Raw genomic sequence first — 21,170 nt, forward strand, 5'->3', positions numbered from 1 at the left:
CTCTCACTAAATCCATCTTTCTTTAATTTATGGAGCAGAAAACTACTAATGTAGTTAGCATTTGAAAAAAAAAAATCAGTTGAGGCCAGAAGAAATTTTTCTGAGGTGCTGAAAGATCAGCACTCTTTACTTTTGACAAGATGAAGGATGCTGGAAAAGTCCACAGTACAATTACTCTTGCTACTAAATCACATTTTCTTAAAATTTATGTAGGCTTTATTTGCATTGTGGCATCATATATTGTGTATGTATTTTTTGTGACTTTTATGATTTCTGACATTTGAAAATATTGGTAATCAAATTTATACAAAATATCTCTAATGGGAGTATTTGTTTGGTTGAGGTGTTCTAGGTCTTTATACTATTACCTTCTCATAAAGATGTGAGAAAAAGCAATACAATTTTACAAGGCAACAAAATTGAAATGTTATGGAGCTAGAGGAAAAAACACTAGTTTAGCCTTATATCTGTCATCTCATGAAAGTACCTAGAATAAAAATCAGCTACTGAAATGTTTGATTTGTCTTGAATTTACAAGGTTTACCAACAAGTAGAGAACAGCACCTCACAGAGGTAGTAATGCCTTCATTACACACCCATGAGGGTAAAGGAAGAGACAAGCTCAGCTCTACCTACCTTAGAGCTGTGTAACCTCATGGCTTTGTGCCATTTGCTGTGTGGGAGTTAAGGTGGCCTCCAGGACATGCTAGTAAAGGTCCTTTTTGTAGGTCTTCATTATTTCCCAAACTGGTGCAAACAATTTACAGAGGACGGAACCTGTTCTGGAGGAATTTGCTGCATCTGGTTGATTGTGAAACTGTTTTTGGATTGACAGTTCTCTGATGCTTCAGTGGTATGAAATTCCTGCAAATTTCAGTCCTCTGGTATCAGAAATAGTTGTCTTACTTCTCTCCAGCTTCAGTATTAATCTTGACTTGGTGTTACAGAGTCTGTAACAATTTGGTCTGTTACTGACCATTTCACCAACATGAAATGTCTTTTACTGGGTGCATCTTGTTTGGCAAAGTTAATCAGCAGATGAGAGATGGAGAGTAAACCTCAATGATCTATGTTTAATTTATTGGTCAGGGTCAGCATCCTTATCACCAGGGTTGAGAGTAGATTGTTTTAGTTCTAAGATTGGAACTTAAAATATTCTTGGTGTCAACATTGCTTTATCACAACTCACAAATTCTCTTAAAAAATGACAATTATGAGTCACTCAGAGCAGTAACTGTTAACTGATTAACTTTTAATAAAGAGCTTCCTATGATGCCTGGAATTTTTATTGTTATTTGAAACAACAATTTAAAAGTATTCTTAGTCTTATTTCTTCACCATTACTTTCCATGTCTTATAAGTGTCTTATAGGTGCAGAAATATTTTATGATGTGTAAGCATTTAACAGGCTGCGATTTTTGTTTGCTAGTAGTTTGTTTCTAATTTGGCTGTTATTGTTGACTGATACAAATAAAAGATCAATTCAAATGAACTTAAAATACTATGTTTTAGCAGAGTTATGATGAGAAATGCATAGATGTGAAATTCAGTTTGGGCTACTACTTTTAGCCATTCACTTTCAGTGGCAGTACAGTATGTACCTCAGGCTCCTTGTTGGGTGTAAAATTTGTGAATGAACATTGGGTGTCACTGCTGCATACATATATACAGAACTATACAGATCTTTTACCACCACTATCAAAGGAGCAGGCATGAGTATTCATTTAGGGAAAAGAGGACCTTGCAGTGATTTGAGGTCTTGTAACATGGAAAAGGGTCAGCCAGAAATGTTGTGACTGATACCTGCAAGGAGAAGATGTAATTTCCACAGATATTCTGCAAGGTCCAGTGCATATAATTAGATGCAATTGTTCTGGGATGATATTGCCTAAAATATGATACATTTTTCCATTAAGGAAAAAATTTCCAGTTAAGTGAAATCAAGGACACCTTTATTTTTTAAGAGAACAAAATCATGCCCTGTACTGTTGCTGTTGTTAAAACAAAGAGAGTTATATTTGCAAAAAAAGAACAATGAAAATCCTGAAATTGCAAAAGAGCATTACATTTAAAACTCTTTGCATATTTACTGATGACTGAGAGTCTTACATCACCAACAAGCACAGCAGGTGGTCTGTGATCCTTGATAGGCTGATATGTTTCATGTGGTTGTCAAAATCAAACGTAGTTTTGTATGGGGTTGAAAATATTGTTGTTGAACTATAACATGCATACATTGTTATCTTTAGTCTCTTACTCATTGGAAGGCTCTGTATCTTCTCAGAAGCACACTGACTTTCACAGGTCTCATTTCAAAAAATCTGTTTACATGGAATTGCTCTGTGCAAAAAATACATACCAAAGCAATGTACTGCTTTAACATCCTTTGTATTTGAGAAATCAAATCAACTGCATACATGGTAAATATCTGAAAAAATATATACAAAGTGTTTCTTGAAATGAATGTGGTTAGACTGTGTTTACTGCTTATGCATCTTTTTTTCTTCTTCTCAGTATAAGAACTTTATCTATGACCTTTTTTCTTGCTAGGAGTAAACTATTAGCAGAGAAGTTCAATGCTGAAATTTTATTGCACCTTTTTAGATCAAAACCATGGATTTCTTACGTAACTATAATATTACCAGTTGGCAAGTTCTTCAGAAGTTTGCAAACTTCAGCAAAATAGCTTTCTCTTAGCCATTTAAATGTTTAAGATTTTTCTCTTCCTTTCGTGAAGTCATATAATTCTATGTAGGCATTTATGGATATGTCTTGCATGGATAATGTTAAATTTAAATTAGCACAGTATATCCTATAAGATTTTTAAAATGCCCTTATATTATATTGTGACTCAGGGTACTGCTCCTATCCTTGTTTTCAAGTGCAAGAAATTAAGTAAAAAAGCACCTTAATTCTATTCACATAAGGTTTTGAGTGGAACAGGGAATTAACCCTAATAGTACACTGTACAATGATTGTGTAGTAGCTGGATATTCACATAAATTATGTAAACAACAAAGACAAGGAAAAAAATCAAACTTACTTTACTTTTGAAGGAGGCGGGGTGTTTAACTTTGGTCATAGACCAGCATTGCAGACTTGTAAAATAAATTAGATTGGATGGGGGTTCTCTAGTCTGACCATTAACTTTGACTATGGCTGTCAAAGCTACTATACGTGGCATGGGATCAGGTTCCATTGATTTTTAGGCATTTCTAGAAAGAGGATAGCATAATTTCCTTTGGCCACATATTCAGTCCTTGCATATTGCCACAATAATAAACCTTACCTCTGAACAGAATGTATCCCTGATGGGCTGGCAGCACAAAATGCCATGGAAAGGTGCTGCTGCAACAGTTGTAAAATGCAATAAATCACACAAGCTCCAAATTCTGGAAGGTTTTTTTTTGTTTTTTTTAAAGTGTTTTGTCTTCAACGACCTGTCTAATACTTCATTGAAATTAATATTCCACTCAGAGAACTCCTAGTCCCAGAACTTGTACATTTTTCTAGCCTCAGGGTCATGATGGCTAAGTTATTCTTACTAAAATATAAAATTGGCTAAAAATAAGTTGTTGCTTTCCCTCTTTTTTTTCAGTTTAGCTTCTATTATCACATAGGGTGTCTCAGTTCTTCATTGCACTATGTTCTTGTGGGATTTTGCTACGTGCAGGAAGGTTTGAATGATGACTTAACATTTTTCAATAATTCAGAGATAGATAATAGGTGATAAAGATTTTCCCTTAAGATCATATGAATATGAGAAGTTAAACTGATGTCAGATACATCTGTATATACTCAAGGGTTATTAAAAAGTTGCAGGATTTAAAGAGTATTATAAAGAATTTGTGATTTTTAATGAATGATAATTTGTCTTATGCCCTGTACTTTAGAAAAGTCTATACTCTCTTCCCTGATCTTGCTAAAAAATCCCAATAATAATTTAAATCCTTCCTATGACTAAGTTGCGAGCCCCTGTGTAAAGGTGATTTTGAAAAAAAAACATGGGGAGCAGCCTGAGTCAGACACCTTCTTCACAGAAGTAGTGGTGAATGCTTGTTTATTGAGGGTACACAGGGTTCTTTTATACATATATCATTCTAGTGCACAAGCTGTTCACATGGCATTTTACTACTCGCTATTGGCTAGTGTTATCTGCATAAGCATTCCTTTGCAGTTAACTTGTTTTCAATTTTGTTGAGGGATCAACAGCTTGTTCCCAGGCTCTTCGTCCTGGTTCTCAGGCTCATCGTCCTTGACAGTGCTAAAACAACAGAACTTTCCCAGCACTGTAAGGCTTCTCTGTGTCTGTCTCCAAAAATCCTGCTACAATTCCCCCTTTTTCTTTTGCACAAGCTAAGCATTAGATATTGTCTTACACAACATATTCTTAATACATGACATTACACAACTTAGTGCTAATAATCCTACTAATAGAAATAATAATATAACAAGCACTCGTTTAATAACAAACTTCAGCTATCTTGTAATCCTAAGGCTACTTAACTAATTGTTTCTGTCCCATCTGGGGTGCCAGTTGTTTCTGCCCATCCCAGGGACGGCAGTTGTTTCTGGGGCTCCTTTTTAGGAGCTTAAATTCCCCGGCATTCAGGTGGTTTTAGAGTTCTGGCCCTCTGCAAAGCTCTGTGCCAAACGCAGGAAAAGATGGAGTCTTCAAGGTTACATGCTTCGTTTATTAGTTCTTATCTTACAATTTTCTCAGTGTCCAAAAGATGTTTGCCGCGGCTCGGACATCTGGTGACTCCTCTTGTCTCTGGGATGTCCTTATCTTTTATACTAATTGCTACGTATTCTTTATTTACTATTTATTACCAATGTCTATCACTATTACTAGAAAGGTCATCTTTACTCTGACCCAATCCTCACTAACTACTTTGTGCCAACGTCACTGCAGAAATGGAGTGAGGGAACAAGAAGGAAGAAGAAAGAGACAACGCCCTAAATTCTCCATTTTGCCCCATTCACTTCAATGCCAAAAATCCCAAACCCACTGTTTTTTCACCCTGTGATATACTAAACTACTATTTTTACACTCTTGTGGCCTGCAATGCTTCCTGCAGTGCAAGAAGCCTCTCCCATGGACTGAAATCAAATCCAGTGTCTCTCTGAGCTCTGGGCTCTGGGCTGGGGTCCCAGACCCCCCTGCCCAGGTCCCTGACCCTCCAGGGCAACCAAAGGAATGCCCTGGACTCCAACAACTAATCTTTAAATGCATCATCACTTCCTTTTAAATCATGTAATTTGTTCTTCATTAATTGCAATTTTTGTGAATTGATCCAGAATGGTTGGACAGGTTCATGCAACACATTCCTTCAAACTCTTCACACCCATGGTTATGTACTAAAGGCAAAAATCAATTGCAGCACGGTTTTGCAAAACAGCATGATTAACACTGGTAACATCCGCTGATAGCTTATCTAAAATTTGGCTAGTTAAATTCAATTCTGATTTGTCCGGCATGCCATCTGCTTCAATGTGGTCATTGCTCTGGTGGCTGTTGCTCTTGGTATAAACATGGATGTTAACACGGTCCTAGCTTGGGACCAGAATTTAGGATTTTTTATGTCTGTACAGTCCAACTCATGTATGGCACATTTTCTCTGAGTGACTTTTGCTAAAGTCATCAATGTGGTTATGTTAGGGTGAAACAGGGTAAGCTTCCCTAAATAGCATGGGCTTTATATGGGCTGGCTGGAACTCCACTCCAAGCGCGGTCCCCACATATTAAAAATGTTCCTGGTGGAAGGCTTCGTGCTGGTTTGCCAGTCAAATTACATTTGGAATAGAGTTGTTGGTGTACACTGCCACTAGATAGTCGAGCTGAATTTATTGCAGCCCATTTCTGGCTATGTATATTTAAACTCTGCTCTGTGGGGGGCTCAAAGGACACCCAACCTCCCTCATTCTTTTCGTAGAGCTGGTATTCATACATCCAAGGAGGTCTAATTCTTCAGGTGGTGAATAAAGCGTATCATTAAGTTGTTCTATAATTTTTACACTGCCAGCCTCTATCAGCCTGGGCGGCTGTGAAACCTGATGTCCACACCATGGCGTTTGCCACAGTAAAATTCAGCATTGTCTCATTTTTCACGTAACCTTTAAATTCCTGAGGGCTCCAAAGGGGTGTTCCTATTAAACAAGTTCTGAATGGGTCTTGGGGATTGGCCAGGCTAAGGCAAATAGAATCCTGTCCAGTCATTTTGGCAAATGTCACCCATACATTAGTTCTCTTAGAAAATTGATGAGCTAGTTGAGAAGATCCTGCAACACTTGTTGACACCATGAGCAAAAGGCACGCAACACACGCGAGAACGTCTTACCATGCGGACCTGCCATACCCCTCTCTTAATGGCCTACACTGTCTGCGCAAATCTCCAATCTGCTACTTCAATAAAATCATCAGGAACCGGGTTAGGTATTCTCAACACTACCTGTGCTGCTTGATAAAAGGCACCAAGGGTGCCACTATAGCAAGGGTCACAGAAACCACCCTCACGCCAAAGCTTTGGTGTCTCTCTCTCAAATTGTGCACCACAAACTCCTCAGCTCACTTCTGTAACTACTACCTCCTGACACTGAGGACACTCTTTTTCTTGCCACTCATGCAACTCCTGGGGAGGTTCCAACGATCCCAAGGGGCCTTGGCAATCAAAAAATGCTACAACCCAGTCTGGGTCAGGAGGGTGTTGTTCACCAGTGGCCTCAACCACCACCTGTCTCAGCAAGGACTTGATGATCCGTGCTCTTCTTCCTTCTTTTCCTTCCTTGCTGGCCAAGTCCATTTACTCGGCATCCATTGTGGTCCAGATGCAAAGCTCAAAGGCTTGGGTGCAGCTCTTGTCAAATTCACCTCAGAGGTGTCCTGATCGCTGACCAGCAGGTTTCAGAGTGACGGATTCCAGGGCCTTGGAGATCTGTCGGTCTGGGACAAATTTGAGATCAGCTGCTCTGGCCAGAAGTGCTCCTCTTATCTTCTCCGGAGCTGACCATCTGGCTTTTTATCTTCAGAGGGCTTGGGGTGTTCACTGCGTGCAGAAGGCTTACTGTGACCCTGTTCAGCATGAAACCACTTTGTCAGCAAGGCACGAGTAAAAACCACCCCAGCTTGGCTCTTACTTGGCAGCTGCTGCAGCCACAAAACTTAGTAAGATATCTTTGGGTTTTCACCAGCTTAAGTCTTTAGTAAATAAATTCCAAGTGGATACTAAACAAGTATTTCACTAAGAGATTAAGAAACATTAAAATTAAAAGCAAGTCAGATTGCAGCTGTAATTATACTACATTAGAAACTCCAGATGGTGGGGATCCATTCACCATATAGAGAGAAATTAGTAATCAAGGTAATTACAAAGACAGTGGTGTGTTGTTTTTTTTTTTTTTTTTTTTTTTTTCCCTGCATGCTTTCTCAGGCTTGGAATCAACAGAGTGGACTACATGGAGAGTTGACTAGGGTGAACTCGGAATTCACTCTCTCAGGCAGGAGACTAGTTAAGGAGTGTTACTGATAACAAAGAAGAAAAGTTATACAACATTGATTATTATAAATTACTTTGTTCTTATCTACTTTTAACATTTGTATCTTACTAGTCTTCATCCATTCCTGTAGAAAACTAACTCTTTTTCCATTCCCCTGTGGCAGCTCCAATCCCTAGTGATAGTTCGAGGGCGTGGGGCAGCCCCTGATGCGGAACACGTGGATGTGCAGGTGGGCAGCAATTCTGGATGCACACGCTGACACAGTATCGGAGCAGGTTAAACAGGGGCAGGATCAGGGCAATCCAGAGGACAATATACTTATCAATAAAGCTGTTAAAACACTGGTCAAGGAACAGCAATGCTGGGCCTATGAATGCTGTGTCATATAAATACATTTCACTCTCAGTCATGTGGGCAACCACCAGTTTATTTGTGATCTTGGCAGACACAAAGCTAAAAGTCAGGATGTAGAGGCAGAGATGCCTCCCAAAGAGCTGCACAGCAGGTTTCCTGTAGGTCATTGCAGCCAAGGCAATCACAGAGCTAATATGAAGAAAAGATGAGAGGACACTCGTTCCTGCTAAAGTGGATCCATTTTTGCCAACTCCACTCGTGAAGATCACACCAAAGTAGTTTGCACAGGAGAATATGGTTCCTGCCACAGTACAAAGAGCTGGGAGTATTTTCACCTGAATGTTCAGTCTTGGAATCAGAGATTGCTAAAAAGATGGATGTCCAATCACTGCCAGTAAATGCATGATTATTATGAAGATTTGTACTTCAGTCACATCAATCATGCCGAAGCGCAGCGTTCTTGAGACATACGTCTGTCAGTGCACACAGTAAAACATGAATGTCACAGCAAAACATCAGAAGAACATCCAATCAGGGTTGGTGTCCCGCTGCACAACAATACAAGTTCCCAAATCCACGAAGACTGTGGACAATGAATCACAGCCATGATCAAAACGCTCTCCTAATGGAGTGCTGCTATTTGTCCTTCTTGCTTGTTGTCCATCTGTAGCATCCAGGGACTGGAATGCCTCAGGCACAAGCAATTAATGTCCAGGGAGGTGTCTGCCTTTGAAGCTGTTGTGCAGTAACATACTAATAACAGAATCGTAAATACATTTATTTATTGTTTGTGATATTATTTATTTGTTGTAATATTATTTATTTATTTATTTATTTATTTATTTATTTATTTGCTTATTTATTTAGTACATAACCATGGGTGTGAAGAGTTTGAAGGAATGTGTTGCATGAACCTGTCCAACCATTCTGGATCAATTCACAAAAATTGCAATTAATGAAGAACAAATTACATGATTTAAAAGGAAGTGATGATGCATTTAAAGATTAGTTAAGTAGCCTTAGGATTACAAGATAGCTGAAGTTTGTTATTAAACGAGTGCTTGTTATATTATTATTTCTATTAGTAGGATTATTAGCACTAAGTTGTGTAATGTCATGTATTAAGAATATGTTGTGTAAGACAATATCTAATGCTTAGCTTGTGCAAAAGAAAAAGGGGGAATTGTAGCAGGATTTTTGGAGACAGACACAGAGAAGCCTTACAGTGCTGGGAAAGTTCTGTTGTTTTAGCACTGTCAAGGACGATGAGCCTGAGAACCAGGACGAAGAGCCTGGGAACAAGCTGTTGATCCCTCAACAAAATTGAAAACAAGTTAACTGCAAAGGAATGCTTATGCAGATAACACTAGCCAATAGCTAGTAGTAAAATGCCGTGTGAACAGCTTGTGCACTAGAATGATATATGTATAAAAGAACCCTGTGTACCCTCAATAAACAAGCATTCACCACTACTTCTGTGAAGAAGGTGTCTGACTCAGGCTGCTCCCCGTGTTTTTTTTCAAAATCACCTTTATGCAGTGTTAGTTTCCTCTTTCCCTTTTCGATATGCTCCCCTATTCTGATATCAAAATGTTTGGTTTTGAGGCAAGGATAACTTTAGAACCTCTGAATATGTTCCTGTTCAATTCAAACAAGGTCTACTATGACATATTTTCAAGGAACCAGTTTCAATAATGATCTGTAAGGAGGAGGATTTGCAAGATTCTTTTGCTAAATTATCTTCCTCCTTCCTCCCTCACACAAATGTTGCTCTCTACTTTTTCACTCCTTGCTTTAGAAGGAGGAAGTAACTTTTTCTCTCTGCTAGCCCAGAGACCTGCATAAGTACACTACATGCAAAAGATGTCTCTGAGCAAGGCTGCTTCTATATGGCTGAGAAAAATAACTAGTTTCCTAAATGGCCACTTACAATAAGAAGGACTTATTGTATTGGAAAAAATATACCAGTAGGCGGTAGGAAGTAAGCTAGGAACACAGATGTGAAACTCTAAGAAAGGCAGGAGTACTTGTGAGGAGGCTGATGAGGAAAGATGTCTAAAGACAGGAAGAATACCTCAAGGAGTAGACAGTAATTACAGCAAAGAAAGAGAGAACGTGGATATTTCCCAGAAAGAGGGCGCAGATTCTGGAGCTGGATCACTGTGAACAGCTTCCAAAATGACAAAGTGATACAAAAGTTCAATAAAATGTAATATAAGAGATTTGGAAATCTACCTTTTGGTATTTCAGGATTAGGAGTGATTAGGCTTTCATGAAGCTAGTATCAGCTTTTCTGGGAACATATACAAAATTTTCTGAGTTTTTACTTATAAAGAGAACAGCTTCATTAGAACAAAGTTGGCTACAGCCTTGTTAAAATTTAAGTCTGTAGCTATGGTTAAAGAACAACCAACTCATAGTGACATTAAAATCCAGTAAATCAAAAAAAAAAAAAAAAATAAAAATTGGATTTTAAAATAAATACTCCTTTAAAAGGTATAAGCTTTTATAATTTAACCTTATCAAAAATCTACAGTCCAGTAAGTAGAGTTCAGTGCTTTAAGAGAGTGTTTTTGGGGCACAAGCTCTGAGCTGTGGTAAGAGTTATGCCAATGGTTCTGCATTATCTATATTTGAATTGTTGTCCTACTTGGTCACACATAGTTTTCCTTCCACTGAGACTCTGTAAGGTGGTACTGGCTCTCCTTTCTCCTTTGCTACTTGTCCTAGGGTAACTTTATGATGCTTGGATCCCCAATCGTCTGTTCTATTTGTGCTGTATATTGAGACCTGTGCCTTTAAGACTGGTTCTAAGAGCAAGGAGAAGCGCGGAGTTTGTTTTGAGAAAACTGCCTGACTCCTCCACATTCTGCTGCGGACGGGGTGTTCGGCGGAGGCTTGGAGAGACTGCAGGACAGAGATATTTTTTTTGCTTTTAGTTAGTTTCAGCTAGCTAGGGCAGAGAAGTTCCCTGGACTGTTTTTTTTTCCTTTTTCTTGGAACTGTTTAAACCTGCTCTGGACTGAAAACCCAGGGGAGCACTGGGGGCTGCACCTGCGGCCCACCGGGGCCTGGACCACGGCATTTTCCAGCAGCGCCGGAGGGACTGGGACTGAGGAGAGACTGAGAGAGAGCCGAGCTACACCCATGGCACGGACTTTCTCAATTTGCCATCTCACTTCAGAAGGAGAGGTTTTATTGTTTCATATTACTCATTCTTTATACTTGTATGCACTTCATTTGTTTAGTAAAATAGTTTTTTCCACTTTTCTCCAAAGAGGGTTTTTTTTTTCCGGACCAGTTAGAGGGAGGGGCCACTTGGGCTTGCTTCCTTAGAGGGATCCTCTACAGGGGTTTTCTCCCAAATTTGTCCCAAACCAGGACACTACTGGAGACCATTTTAAGTTGAGAAGGTATGTACATACTTATCATTCTCACAATGCAATGCTTTGGTGGGAGAACGGTGTTGCTTTACAGCAATGAAAGGTAATGAAAGGCAAGCTGAGCACTGACCACCATTGACACTGAAAATCATTCAGTATGAGTCATATATGAGTCATATGAGCTTTTCATTGGCAGAACTCTCCTGAAAGGCCCTTTATGGCTGCAAGCAGGGTTTCTGTTGCCCTTTTACAGCTATGTTTAAATTGTTTGCTGACTTCTAATAGGCTAAAAACAATATACAATCTGTCTAGCCCAAAATTTTCAGCAAGCTCAGTACAAGGACAGATTAAAGGAAAACAGCAGATTTGTTAATACTAGTTGTGGTTTACCTACAAGATCTACATATATTTTTGTTTTCTGCTTTGAAACCAAGAGGATTAATATTTTATGCTCTCATGGTAGAAGTTTATCTCATCACTTCAAGTATTAGTGACAACTCTATCAATATGTGTAATGAACAAAACTTTTTGTGTGTTTTGGTTATGTAAATATGAACTAAACAATGGTAAGTACCTATTCCTTCAATTAAAATAGATATTGTTACCTATACATGGATCACTACCAAGCCCAGTAGTGGGAAGTAACACACTACCGATTCTACTCAATAGTTTGGACAATGTGAAACTGGAACAGAAAGCTTCACTTTAGTGATAAACCAACTGTAAAATCCAGCTGCTGAGCTCACATGCTTTGAAGTATTTGTTTCCTTATTTTAAAATGTTCATATAAAATGCAGTATTTCAAATGTCATATGCAGCAATACAGAAGATAAACAAATAGCAGGTGTTTCCATTTGGCAGTTTGATCACAAACGTACATATGTACAATTATGTCCAGTAATAGAGTAGGAAGGAAATGGAAGTGCATGATGATTGCAACATCTTTATAACAGTTATTTAAAATGTATGTTTTTCAGCCTCTGTTGTGAGTGTCTTATGAAAAATGAAAGATTCGCTGGGGGGTTTTCCCCCTTGAAACACATATCACACAAATCTAGATTATTTTCTCCCTAAAAAAATATATTCAGTGAGGTGTTTCTTGAGGTGACAAAAGATACCTGACACACTGAAACTGCAGCAACTGTGCAACTATATCTGTTGTTTATTTTTTAATGGAAGAGTAATATGTCTAATTCTTCTTTTGTTACTACCCCTTAACAAATACATTTGTGGCTCTTAGATGGTTGTTGTTTATCTCAAGGTTAGCCAGTATTATGTACAGCTAAAATTTTTCTGAAGGCTTTAATCTCTGAAATACTTTAATCTCAAAAATCTCCAAAATAGTTGTACTATTTAACTGATCATAGGGTAGCATTCCTAGAGTGCTAAGACCTGATACACGTTTACTGCCTTCCAAATCATTGAAGCAGTGAGTGAGAAAGAATATTCAGAAATCAGATTAAACTGACTTATTAATTGAAACTGTTAGTCCTGCACTGTTCCCCACTGCATTTGGAGTGGGGTATCTATATACAGTTCTTCTGTGAAGAAAAAGAAAATAAAGAAAATCCAAACCATGGAATTCCTGCAGTAGTTAGGGTATTTCTCTAGGGTGTGAGATGGCATTCAGGTCAGTTTGTTTCTACAGCCCGTCCAAATTCCCCTAAAAGGTAGCACTATTTTCATCTTACAATAATTTGCTGTGATCCACAGGCCTGCTGGGGGAAATCAGCAAGCAAAAGGTCTCCTGAGATTTCAGATGGGCATCAGAGTAGTGTTTCTGGCACTTCCAGGAGGGAGTCTCCTACAGCATTCCCATGACCTTCCTCTTTCCTGCAAACATTAAATTCAAACTCAGCTGATCATGGCATTCCTCACTCTTGATCAGGGAACTATGTTTATGCTAAATTTGAAGCTGTGGAAGTGAAACAGGAACAGCCTTCCAGCGTTCCTCACCCTGCTGATTGCTCTTCTTACTAGCTCAACATTTTCCCCTCTGCATCTGGACTCCGCAGATTCTCTGCTACAACCCTGGTAAACTCCTACTCATTCTCTCTCACTCGCCATCCTGCACATTCTGTACAAGCACAAAAATATGTATCTTAAATTACTCTTATGGAAGTCATAAACACGGTGGCTTTACATGCACTCTCCTTAGTGTGAGTTTTTATTAAAGCTACTGTCTCCTGATGGTGTGCTGTGCACTATTTCTTCCTCCTGCCCAGGAGGCTTGTTTCTATGGAGATTTTTCTAATTCTGTGACAGACAATGAAGTTGGCTATTTTTCATCTGTGCTTTTTCCAGAATATTTTGAACTTTATAACTCTTGTGAGAAAATGCTTGTTTTCTCAAGCAGCTGCTCAGTAAAATAGATTTGCAAGGAAGTGAAATATAAGTCTGGAGATGATGAGCTGTAGTAAATGTTGCACAAAGTCAGCAAGCTAGAAGTTAATGAAAAAGAAATGGAGCTTTTGTAGAAGGGTAAGTGTCAATGAGATGGTTTGGTAACTCTTCGCTATCATTTATTGTTGCCACAGATCAAGATTTCATCACAGTTTGTAGCTTTCAGCTCTTGGAGGGAAGGTACATAAAACAGAGATTTTAAAAGGGGAGAAGGCACATCTGAAGATGGAGATGAAATACAAAGGCCTGCTCCTGACTGCAGTAGATGGCTGGTGGAGCTAATGAAAGGGTTGTATATAATCTTTTGAGTCTGATCATAAAAGGAATAGCAGAAATTCTTGGTAGGCTAATAGCCTTGGAAAGGCCAGAGCTTTCCAGTTGAAGGCAGAGGTATAGTGTTTATGGTGCAACAGATTTCAAAGATACAAGAATGGTACAAAAAGTTTTTTCTGCCAAAATGACTTCAAGAAGTGTATGGTGAGATTCATTAAAAGAAAAAGAAAAAGAAAAAGAAAAAGAAAAGGAAAAAAAAGAAAGAAAAAAAAAGTTGGGATTGTGCCAGGTTTGGATGCTGATCAAACTTCTGTCACTCTACTATTAGTTGCATGGGTTTGATAGGGAGTTTATTGGAATGATGTCAGAATTAAATTAATCCTATGAAGATCAGAAAATAAGAGTACTGCCAGGTACATCTGCAGGTGTGATAGCTAACATTTCTCCAAATTCACATAAAATACAAATGTTGATAGCTTCAGATTTATCTTTGATAAATAATAAGAGTCATTAAAGACTGGTTCATTGTAAATAAAGAAAAAAGGGAAGTAAGTATGTCAGTTGCAAAATAAAAACTCAGACATTAGAGGACAACTTCATAAAGTCAAATGAATGAAATTAAACACATTGGAAAGTAATTAGATCAAATATACAAAATAGCTAGAACTTGTCTATTAAACAAAGGAGAAAGCCTAAAGTACTTGCCGTAATAAAGCCAGGGACTAGCTAAAGTCTTCAGAAATGCGAAAAGATTTTCTGTCTTTTCCAGGTTTAAATTTTAACTCTTGGATACATGGAAGAATTAAGAGTAAGAATTGCTGATAATCTGGTCTAACTTTGTAAAAGAAGTAACCAAAATTGTCAAATTTATTCAAATTCACCAATTAAAAAAAATAAAGTGAAGAAACAAAGAGAGAATGAATCCTGTGAAACTAGAGATTTGGAGAAATCTAGCCAGAGCACTTAAACTGGGTTTTCAATTTTCATCTAGAGTAATAGAACTTATAGCTGAATGTGAACTAAGGAGTGATGGAGAAAAGGCTAAAATATGAAAATTGCTTCCACTAGTATGGAAATGAAACTCAAATGAATGTTTTTAAACCAGGTTATCTAACCTTTTCCCTTGAATAATGAAAAAAAAGTGCCCCATGTTCCTTCACTACCTGTGTAATTAGTTTCATTGTAAGTGGTAGAACTAAAGAAAACCACAACCACACTTCATGGATTAAGCAAAGATAACACATCAGAAAATAATTTGAAACAGTTATTTGAGAATATATTTTGTAAAGGCTTGAAAGTGATTGAAGAGGAAATTGCATTGGCCTGCTCTGGAAAGAAAATTAACAGTTTGAAGGAAAGTTACAGAGATTAAGAGATCAGTCTTTGGACCAATATAATTTACTATTTTCCTTAAAGTCATTGGCAGAAGAAAGCTTATGAGGCCTGCTGATAAAACAAAGTTGTTCAGCATCCTCTAAAAGACGGATGAAAAACTGGGTCAGCTTGTCAAATAGCCTGCAAGATATGAGATGATATTTAACAGTACAGCTGCTTAGTCCTATCATTAGGGAGTGGTAATAAGAAAATTAATTATTAACTGAAAAATGTTTAGTAGGAAAAGACTAGGGGTATTAAATATAAAAGTGGATAATGGAAAAAGTACAAGTCAAGAGTTATGAAAAAAGATGTTTCCAAAGAAAGGGATGATGAGATCCCAAGATTCCTTGCTAACATGCTACATTCTTTTACAGGAGTGTTTCTAATACAGTGTTTAGGAAAAAGGATGCAGACAGAGGTCAATGTGCAGCCTGTTGTGAGCAAAAATAAAATAAACTATGGTTTATTTGGCATAGCAAAATGAAAGCATGACTTCTAAAAGGGTAAAGGACTAGTTTAGTTATATAACAATACTGATAAAAATACCAAAAGTAATGATATTAAAGTTTAGAAAAACAGGGAAAATGTTCAACTATCAGAAATAGTGGGAAGTTCAGAAAAAAATCCAATAAGGGTAGCAGAACATGACAGTCTAAATACTTCTAAGGCACTTTGATAAGCTTGTCACCAAGCAGAAAGTATAAAAGGCTATTTAAATATGATGAAACACCACAAGCAATTTTTCCTTTTGCATTTGCATCTGTTAACTAATTTTAGCTTTATTGAATACCTAAATATTCTCCTTAGAGCTTCAGTGCACTTATTTCTATATTTACATGCATTCTTTTATAGTCATTTACATACTAGCTTCTTTCGTGCTTGTTGATGGATTACTTTTATTGCCCAGAAACCTAAATCCAAAACGTTGGCAAGCCAACTAAATGCTGGACGACCTTTACGACTGCTCTTGATTCTTTATAATTTCTTTATTATTTCTTTTGCTCTTTATTCTCTTTATCTTTTCAATTTTTTTCGATTTCCCTGCTCCTTCTTTTTCAGTGAGATTCTTCTCACCTTTTCTTACACTCATCCTGTTGCCATGCTGACACATTAACACATTCATTTCCTCACCTCTTCCTAACAAATCAGGAGTGAAATCGTTAAAGCCTCAGGTTTTGCAGATTTCATGCTGAAAGGAAGCCAGACACCTTACACCTTAAAACAGTGTTTTTCAGCTTGTTTGTAGTCATAATCTGTCTATGCCTGTTCATACCTGGTTTAGATTAATATATATATATTATTTTGCAAGCAAACCTTCTATTCTAAAAAAACCTTTGTGATGTGCATATGTATGAACTTGTGGTAGTTTTTCTACAATAGAAGTTTGAAATTCATAAACCTACACTGCACGATACCCCTAGATCACTCCTAGATAAGTCAAAGGGAATAAAGTTTTCAAACATCACTGAAGCTTAGTACAAATCCATGAGAGATGGGATCTTGACCCTTATACAAGTGGCAATCAGAACCTAAAGAGTCTCAGAGTGGTGACCATTTTGCTATATGATTTTTTTTTAAATAATCTCCTTTAGACTGAACATAATTCTTAGCTTGTGGGGGGTTTTGGGTTGCAATACCAATCCAAGACCTTTGAAATACTTGGCAGAATACTGTTTTGGTTCAGAGAGATAGGGCTGCAGTGACTGACAAAAATTACATTTGAGTAGTGTTGTCTGTCTACCTGACATGCTAAGCTAATAAAGGAAAATTTGGATGAAGAGATTAAAGGGAGTTAAGAGCTACATGCCAATTCAGAGAGCACCAAAGATTTGTACTGGCCACCCACAACCATTTAGTTTGGTGGATAACAGTTTTCATTCATATGGACAAAAATATATCGCCCTCAAAAAGTTGTGGTTCTATCATATTTTGCAGGATAATTTTAAAAGCAATAAAAATGCTGTCATAGGTTCACAGAATCATGGTATAAAGTAGGTTGGAAAAGACCTTTGAGATCAACAAATCCAACCTATAACCTAACATTACCTTTTCAACTCAACCATGACACTGCAGCTTGGTGCTAAAAGCAGTGATGTAGAAAAATAATCATTTAGAAAGAGGACATTAAAAAATAAAATAAATTGGTTTTCCACTTTTCTATTATAAGCTACTGTACTTCAGATGTATGTGGCCATGGTTGCATTTAAATTTGGGTTAAGATTTTTTTTTTTTTTTTTTTTAATGCCTTAGGATAAAAAGCAGGGGTTTTAATCCTAGAAAAAGTACTTATATGTATTTTGAATTTTTCACTAGCACTTCCTACAGAGATTTTGCTAATAATACACTGACTTAAACTTTATAAGAACTGACACACCAGCTAAGCTCTCTAGGTTTGTGGCCTCTAAGCAATGAATTTGTTAATGAGACTAATGGTGAATGACAGCACATTTTAGTGCTATTCAGAGTTTTGAATCAGGATAGTATGTTGATACATGATTAAGACCACTGAATAATTCAGAATTCTGCTGGTATGAATGTCATTTATTCTGAAAATCTAGAATAGTTTCCAGAAATCTCACTTTCTGTCCTAATATACCACCTGAAGATCTCAGGGAAGCATCTCCATCATAACTGAGATTTGCAAGCCTTCCCTTTGTCGCCAGTCAGCTGTATTAGTTGCATTAACTGCAACTCTGAGTATCATCTGAAGTGAATGGGAACTTTGCTATTGTTTTCGGTTGTCAAAATACAGAACAAAATACAGAGAAGAAAATTTTGGAAACGTCTTACTCTGCTGCATGTCCTCTCACTGTTTTTTGATCTAAAGAGGGCAGCTTTTTCAAAGCTTAGGTCTTTTTGGGAGTTGCAGAAGTGAAACCAAAGTTGGTTTTGACTTGTAGAAGTGTGCTCAGCCTCAGTAGTACTCAGTAACTCAGTAGAGTTTTGGAATAAACCTTTCCTATGAGAGAAGTTAGTGTAGAGTTGTTATATGTGTATATAATAATTGGCACAAATAAAATTGTCATATATATATTTTTATGTACTGTTAAAATATACTCTTATAAGCTTTAAAACTCACAAGCCAGAGACTGCAACATAATGTCAAAACCACCTGGACAAAGGAGGGAGGACTTCATTTACAATAAAATAAGTGTGGCCAGCTTGGAGATGGATCGTCCATCAAGGTGATCCGAGGAATGCTGGGCGATGAATATGTGATAAATATCTGGAGATTGAGTTAACCAGGGCCGTCAGAAAGATACATCTCAATGCCGGATTCCGGAACACGATCACGGGTGCTCATCACTGTCCGGTCATGTTTTGTTCAACTTGCCACAGAGAAAGAACCCCTCATGAATATGTGTAGTCCAAAACAGAAGAAAAGGGACTCAGCCTTGGGAGAAAAAAATCATATAAAAATTGCTCAGACAGGACGGTCGGTGTGGAGCACAGGGGACGCTCTTATGCAGCAGTCAAACCTGTGTCTCACCCAGCGCCGACCCCCGGGCTCGGCGCCGACAGCCAGACTTGGCGGTGACACCCAGGCTCGGCACTGACCTTTTTTTTTCTTTTTGATAGTGTTTTTTTGTCGTTGCTCTCTAAAATTCAATTTGGACCTTTTTTAATAAATTTCCTTCAATTAGTAAATTGGAGCATTTTTCATTTATAACAGAGTTTTCCAGTTTTAATTAACCATATGGTTGAAGAGCATATTCTTGAATGTTGCACAGCTGTTTATGATAATGCTAACTTGCCATTTAGAAAAAATATTCTGTCATTGATTTCTAGAAAATACGTTCCAAAATACATTCCTTATTTTAGTTGGTGTTCTTTCAATAGAAACACCAATAGGAAAAAGTCTATGTTTGTTTGTTGTTGGTGTGGATTTGGGGTTTTGTGATATATGTCCTAAAGTTAATTCGTGTTAAAAGATGTAAGATGTAATTCAACCCCTATAAATATAAGTTTTGTTTCTAATCCAGTATACCAAGAGTAAAAGCTGCACAGAGAGGGGTGCAAAGAATTTCTTTTGCCAGAAATGACACAGGAGGGACACAAGAAACTATGCTAGGAATTACAAGAAAAGGGACACAAGGATACCTCTGCCAGGAATCGTTAAAGGGAGAACAAAGGCAACGGAAAAGGGAGATGGAAGCCCGGAGAACCTGATGATTACATCAGATCGATATCTCATCCGTCTCCTCCCGAAATTAACATCTCCACACAGCACCTGGACACAACAATTAAAGACACTGTCTTCACGGGCAAATCCATTCAGAACACCAGAACTGGAACATGAATATCTAATGAGGCTGCCTCAGAAGAGGGAACCTCGGAGTCCCGAGTTTCTCTCAGCGATCCAGTGTATAAAAAGAGACTGCTCCAAGCCAGAAATGTGAACTTGGGGGGGTGGCATACTAATTGAGTGTGTTACCGTGTTCACCCAGTGCCGATCCCGGGTTCGACACTGTCCTGTTAATTGTGGCTGTCCGAGACTGTCATTTTGTCTCTCAATAAAATTCTAAAATTTTGATTTATCGAATTTGGTCAATCGTATTTATTACAGTTTTGGTTTGAGTTTTTTTTTGTTTTGTTTTGTTTTTTGGCTTTTGATTTTTGGCTTTTGGTGGGGCTTTTGTTGTTGGTTGGTTGGTTTTGTTTTTGTTTATTTGTTTGTTTGGGTTTGGTTTGGTCTGGTTTGGCTTTTTTGGATGAGCAGAAATATAAATAAATCCTTTGTTTTGTTTGGAATTTGCTTTCCTCTTAAATCAAGATTCATAAAACATTTGAAGACACTGTCTAAGATGTTCAGGCTGCAAAAACAATAACTCTAAAAATACATTGGGGTTTTTTGGTTCTCTTTCTTTCTTGTCTTTAAACTGAAACTTGATGTGCTGGTTTCTCTAGGGAACAGGCAAGACCTACTTAACCTGCTTACTTTTCAGTGATTTTTTTTTGTCCCCCCTGAAATCTGCTGGAATTTTTCTTGGCTTTTGCAGGCTTTCATCACGTTGTTGGAAAAGAGAGGTTACCTTTCTTAAGCTGATTGATATCTTGTTCCAAAGTAAGAACTGAATCATGCTATTTGCATTGGTTCATGTTATAAATTGATAGCTGATTTGAATAATATAAATAACTTATTTTATAGTAAAAATACAATTGTAAAAAGCCCCAAGCAAAAATCAGTTTGGCACTGTGCCAGGCGAACAGTACTGGGTGAGACAGGGAGGGGCTCTCTGGCACTGCTCTACCACGTTTCCCAAAATGCGAATATCACAGAGTCCCTTTTATATGCTTTCAGGCTTTTGGGGGGTCCACTTCTTCTCTTGGTCTTGCCGTCTCTTACATGTTGGGACATGTTTCTCTCTTCATCGCAGCGCCTGACAAATCTTTTGGAATGCACTCCTTCCAGATGAATATTCATGTTGGTTTCAGTAAATCCCCCCTGGAATACATATCTCCTAGACGAATATTTGTGGTAGTTTTGATTTAATCTTGTTGGATGAAAATCCTCTGGCATACGCATCTCCCAGACAAGTATTCACGCTGGTTTTCTTTTTTCAGATGAGATTACTTTAGTTTTAACACAAATATATTTATATCATGTATAACAGTTCATATTGTGATAGATATTTTGTGATAAATTTGTGTTCTATATGTTATAAACTATAAACTGTATTACAAGCAGAGGGTGTCCACCAAGATGTGAAAACCCTCCTGTTTGCCAAGACTGATTTGCAATCATAGAGACTCCAGACAATAGCAGGGCAAAGCCCAGATTAACAACCAAAAGAAGTGGCCAAGCTGGAGATGTCCCACCTATCAAGGAAGAGCCACTTGCCTCCTCCGCTGATTAACACATGATACCAATCTAGAAGAGGA

General features: G+C 37.8%; 1 pseudogene; it reads right to left on the reverse strand.

Annotated features, from left to right (window-relative positions):
• Positions 1 to 7,669: 7,669 nt before the first annotated feature.
• Positions 7,670 to 20,712, reverse strand: LOC120765801 (choline/ethanolaminephosphotransferase 1-like; annotated as a pseudogene).
• Between the last annotated feature and the right edge of the window lie 458 nt (positions 20,713 to 21,170).

The sequence above is a fragment of the Hirundo rustica genome, chromosome Z (genome assembly GCF_015227805.2).
Source record: "Hirundo rustica isolate bHirRus1 chromosome Z, bHirRus1.pri.v3, whole genome shotgun sequence".
In the NCBI taxonomy this organism is placed as follows: Eukaryota; Metazoa; Chordata; class Aves; order Passeriformes; family Hirundinidae; genus Hirundo; species Hirundo rustica.